Source organism: Hemibagrus wyckioides, unplaced genomic scaffold, assembly GCF_019097595.1.
Source record: "Hemibagrus wyckioides isolate EC202008001 unplaced genomic scaffold, SWU_Hwy_1.0 Contig2, whole genome shotgun sequence".
Taxonomy (NCBI): Eukaryota; Metazoa; Chordata; class Actinopteri; order Siluriformes; family Bagridae; genus Hemibagrus; species Hemibagrus wyckioides.
Genome location: NW_026690780.1, coordinates 54079 through 60172, shown reverse-complemented (window position 1 = coordinate 60172; position 6094 = coordinate 54079). Strand labels below are relative to the sequence as shown.

Sequence of the window (6094 nt, the reverse complement as noted above, 5' to 3'; positions counted from 1 at the left end):
CCTAATTAGCATATCACAACAATGATGGATTCTTATAGAAGAAAAAAGTCAGTGAAAAAGAGTCTTTGTTACATGACAGTTGTCTTCAAGCTACTTTGTTTCTGCTCACTCCCAATTTAAACTCACATGACACTGCATAATTGTTCATTTACTGAAAGCTTAATGCAGGCTAATTTATTCCAAATCAGAGTAACCTGCTTTCATCCTTTTTTATTTTTATTCCCTTTTTTTTGTACAGCACTTTGGCAAACTAAGGTTGAATTGAAATGTGCTTTAGAAATAAAATTGAATTGAAAATTGAATTAAATTGATGTATACAGATGTCGGCGCTTTGGTATTTAAATGCATGTGTTGTACTTCACAGAATGTCCACCAGGTGGCACATGGTACACCTCTGGCCTGAGCACATTATACAGTATAATCACTCAAAGTTTGCTATGTAGTCTTCATACTCTTGTTAAATACGCTTGTAATTTATCACGTTACATTAAAAAGTGTCCAGTAAATTTGTTAACTGCACATGTAATGTAGTGATTGTGAGAAAACATCCACAATAAATTCTGAAAGACATAAACACAGTTTCTGAAGTATATATTTTAATACTTTAATACATATATAATAATATTTACATTTTAAATGAATATGTATAAATTTACCCGTGACTGTGTGAGTGTAAAGCTGCGAAGTATTTTATGTGCTTTGTAAATACTTAATTGCGCTGGTGTTGTCCTGCCATTTGCACATAACTTGTTTTTGTTCAACTTTAAAGATGCCTGTGCAAAGATAAAAATTAAAATGGAAAACCTCTTCAGATTAAAGTCATTATAATGCAAAATTTAACTGGTAGTTATTCCAGAAAAAAAGTCAAACTAAATAAAATTGTGACAAAGTAGTAATATTTCACGAACAACGTTAACACTATGAGAATAACGTAAAAATCACGAGATTCGTAGCAATACGGGATTAAATTCGTGATATTTTGAGAATAATGTCATTATTTACATTAACATGTTTAGAGTGATGAATAATATATTAGGCCTATTTGTGTATAGTGAAATTAAGGTATGAATAAAACGACTTATACATATGCATAAAAGTGCATAAAAATGAAACTTGACTCATTGCATGCACATCCATCTGTTTTAATAATAAGGTAGGTATAACTTATCTGCTTTGAACATTACTCCAAACACGTTGATGTATATGGCCTTATAAATAAAACATTACAACTTAATCCCTACAGTATATTGCATGAGTTTAATACTGTTGCATGAAGTCAAACACATTAAATGACGTGCTTGGAAACGGAATTTCTCTCAGAAGCAGATTAAAACAAGCAACAAAGAAAGTAAACGTGTGGAATTCATATTTAACATTTTCAGCTGTGAGTTTTCAATGTCATAACTTCATGGTTAAAAAGTTTAAAAAGTTAGTATGAAAGGTTAAAGTATTGTAAGTTATTGTGTCTTTTGAGACACAGCCCTGACCTCTAACTCCAAAAGATATGTTTAAGAGGTGAAGTCAGATGCACTGATTCTCACTCTAGTTACAGGTAATTCATTTTAATCAGTTTACCAAAAGTTTTAATTCTTACAATCATATTTAATGAGTTAATTAGTTGCATTAATTAATAACCATGTTTTTTATTATTCATCCAGTCATTTCTTTATTTCTTAAGTCAATAATAATAAAACGTATAAACCAGTATAAATGAAGATTCTAAAACCACATCAAAGATCCTTCCTTTACCAACCTGTTATCAGATAACCACAGACACAAACAATGTTTGTGGTAATTCTGTGGCATAAATCAATAAATAAAAAAGTAGTAAAGTATATATATATAGTTACTTAAATGGTTTGAGGAAATCGATGGTCTTAAATGGTTTGAGTTGACAGAACACAAACTAATAAAGTTAGTCTTGATTAATTTGAGTTCAGTCAACTCAAACCATTTAAGGCAATCGGTTTCCTCAAACCATTTGTGTAGCTAAAAAGTTATTTGGACTTAATTACATCTGTTACCTGAACACAAACAGATTTAAAGACTAACTTTCCTTGGTTGCAGGAACCAAAAAAAAAAAAGTCAGCTTCTTGGGGTAGCTGATATGAAGGGCATAAAGCAGCCCAAAAAGCAGCATCAGAGCACTGACCCAGGATTTTGAAGACATCACCATGTCATCTTCAAGGACAATCAAGACATACAAACAAAAAAACAAAGAGGCAAAACAAAATTTATACCAGTGGTTCCCATTAGAATTAACTAAACCTTATAATTACAACATAACAAGCCTCTGCAAATAGTGCAGATCATGTTCATGACTTTGGAGTATGAGCTTTACATATGACAATGATATAAACATACAGAAAACAATGCACATCAAATTTAGATATTATATTTAGATAATGTGTTTAATGTGTGTGTTGAACCATGTTAATATTTTAGTAAAGTCTAAATCAAAGTAATTTTTGAAGCTTGAAAATACAGATTGCCTTTAATTGGACAGACAAAAGGAGAGAAAAAGATTTAAACGTACCTTTAACAAAAATCTAATGGAATTACACGAGGGTGAGTAAATGAATTATATAATCATCATTTGAGTAAACCTTTCCTTTAAGATTACTGAAATGATCAACTGTACAGCTACTCTAGCTGTATTTTTTTCGATGTCGACAAAAAGATCAAAATGTTTCAGAAAGTAGTCCTGATGAGCCTTACCGTGTGTGTCTTGAAAACATCTGACGAGTCTTCCTTCAAGTAAAGCGGCAGTCCAGCCAGGACAAGAGTTCCAATGACACTGATGTCATCCTGATCCTTAAAGACAAAACAAAAAATGACCATACTTTTAATTCCCAACTAAGCAACATTTTGAATTTATTAACATGATTAATGATGAGACAACATTCTAACACTGCAAACCTAGCTACAACATGTAACAGCACTAGTTATTACCTGGCACTTTCTTACTAATCCACATAACAGGCAAATTCCTTTAGGCAGTTTAATAACAGCACAAGCACATTTTAAGGATTAGTTCATCCACACACAAAAATTGTCATCATTCACTTACTTGCATGTTATTCTACACTACTTTGTGTAATTTATTTATTTTGTTTGTATAGACTACTGTTTTAGAATGCCTTCATGTTTTTGTCTTTTCTGGCAACTGAAAACATTCATCATTATTATATTTAACTGATTTTATTTATTGATAATGTTTTTAACCTGTACAGCCCTTGAGTATGTTCAATGGGAATTCCACTTACTTGTTCATGATAGTCTTTTAATATTTTAGCCATCTGGTTGCCAATGGTACCATCCTTCGATGCCTTAGCTCGGAAGAGTGTCAGGAGTTGTGGAGTGTGCTTGTCCAGGGAAATGTAAAAGGTTTGCTGCGAATTACAGGACTTGGTTACAGATGTATGTTATCTAGCTAGCGAACCTCGCTAATCATTTCATTTACACAATATCATATAGAGTGTAAAGCTTGCTGAACTCGGGTGAAGGTTTTAATAATTATTCCGTATAATATTTAGATAGATTTCGGATGATGGACTGGGACAGGAGGTTTTTGAGACTTTAATCAGTCACCGTGTACGGTGAATTTACACAAGCTAATGCTAATGCTAGATACTGCTAACTAATGCTAATATTTGTCTGTTTATTCTCAGCTTAACTAGTTTACAAACTCACAGGTTCATTAACGTTTCGGCGTTAAAAAGGAAATTTTTGTATTTTTACTTCTCCCTTTTTAAAAAAAAAAAAAATATCAAAATCCTCTATTTCTGGGTGTGGGTGAAAAAAACACTGGTTTATCTACACTGTTAGCAAGCCTGGATAATTAACTTGGTAGCATCATTAAGATAAATATCGTAATGAGTAATGCAAACCTTTTAACCGGTAAACAAACCTTTCCTTTATTTTACTCAAGCTGTTTTTACTGTAAGGAACGTGACAGAATGTTAGATGTGTTATTATGAAACTGCGATGAGAAGAAGCACTTATGATGGGGCGGCGGGAGGAAATGTACAGTACGTCATCTTTTTTGGAGAACAGGACATGTTTAGGCTTACATCCTGCTTCGTGTTAAGGTGTAAATTAAGTAGCCATCTAGAACACCATAAGTGAATTACAGAGATTTTTTTGTTTTTTACGTTTTAACAGGATGCAGTTGGCGTACAGCTGGCCTCCGTGGCTCTGATTCGGTTCCTGAGGACTCCTTCTCATCGGGACTCCATCAAAGCAGAGCTCTCCCGGTCCTGTGTAAGCTTATGAATGCCTGTGTAACATGACAGCTGTTTAAATCTGAAAGACTTTGATAATAGAGAACTCCATTAGGACTCCATTATGTAAAGTTAATTTCTTTTTGTAACTTTTCTGCTCTCTGCAGGCCTACCAGTACAACCTCGTGGACGTGTTTTACGAGCTGCTTCTCTGCGGATACTTCACGAAGGGCTTAACGCCTCAGCCAGTAAGCGTCTTATCGGGAGATTGTTTGAGAACAGGATCTATTTTATTTCATTTTGTTTTCCCATATTTTAAACCCTGGCATTAACGGAGCTTTATTTGAAGTGAATAGACAAAACATTCTAAGTGAATCCAAATACAGATAGAAAAGTTAGGTGTGTGTTTGAAGAAGCCACATGTTCACTCACTCTGCAGTATTAAGTGCAGTTCTCATAAACAATAGTGGCAGGTTTGATGGTTTATTTACTTAATGACAGTGTAAAGATCACATGCTGGAATTTGATTCTGTTCTAGGAATAAAAATGTGGATATTGTACAACTCTTTTGACAAGCAGCTGATCTGATTTATTTTTATTTTATTTTATGTTTGTTTGTTTGTTTATTTTACTGAGCATGCTATTTAATGTGTTCATCATGTGTGTCTTTGCAGGGTCTTTAATATATTTTTGAGAATTACAGGATACCTGAAAGTATGTATAACTAAGAATAAGAATTGTGGAAAATAAAAACACAGTTTCCATCACACAATCAGGAAATAAATAAGCTCTACTGAAATAGTGCCCCATAATCAATTCTTGAGGTAGATGAGCTACAACAGCTAAAGACCACATCGGGTTTCATTCCTGTTCACCAAGAACAGAAATCTAAGACTACAGTAACAACCCTGTAAATGACATAATTTGGCCCAATGGCAAGAGCTGCTTACTTGGTTCACACTTAGCGTCTAGATTCCAAAAAGGTTTGAATCCCACAGGAGCCTCGCTTTATTGTTAACTTGACTTTGTGTAACCGAGTTCCTTTTACTGGGACCCCAGTCCATATGAACAAGAAGGTCATACAGTTACAGAGTACAGTGAACCTTCATTGGCGCACATCAAGGTAACAGGGATGACCTGGCTCGTTGGTCTAGGGGTATGATTCTCGCTTAGGGTGCGCGAGGTCCCGGGTTCAAATTCCGGACGAGCCCTGGTTTTAAATGGAATAGAGTGGTTGGGATAAAACTAATGGAAACTTGCACTGCCGGCTTGGTTCTCGCTTGGAAGTTTGTTTCTCCAGAGGTCCAAGGAGGTTCAAATCCCACTGTAATTACCTCTGAAAATTAAAGCTCCAACCTGGAGCCTATCTCTGGAATACAGGGAGCGGGATGGAGAATGTCACACTTTGTGGAGACATGAACCTCTGAAATATTAATATAATAGAGTACAGAAAGACCTCAGAATATTGTCATTTTACTAACACCATTCATCATGTTCACTGTTATATTCATGTCTGTGGCTTTCATTAGGTAAGTTAACATTGACCTTTTCAGAAAGGAGGGTAAAAGGTAAATCCCTATGCCACCACGTCTGTCTGCTAAAGTTGATGATAAAACTAAACAAGTGGATCTGATCATCTCCTCTGCTGCTTTTAATGTTTGATAATATACAATTAGAAGGTAATTTATTCATAATCACACTCTCTGGTATCACCCAGATGAGGATGGGTTCACATTTGAGTCTTCCTCATATCGTCTCACAGAGTTTTTTCTTGCCGCTGTTGCCTCAGAGTTGCTCATTAGGGGTAAAGTTAATTTTCAACTTTGTAATTTCTATTCTGAATTTCTGTTTTTCTGTAAAGCTGCATTGAG

The 6094-nt window shown here is 34.6% G+C and overlaps 1 non-coding gene across 1 annotated transcript; it reads left to right on the top strand.

Annotated features, from left to right (window-relative positions):
• Nucleotides 1–5362: 5362 nt before the first annotated feature.
• On the top strand, nucleotides 5363–5434 carry trnap-agg (transfer RNA proline (anticodon AGG)). Its single transcript has one exon. It is a non-coding gene; the product is annotated as a tRNA-Pro (tRNA).
• Nucleotides 5435–6094: the final 660 nt, after the last annotated feature.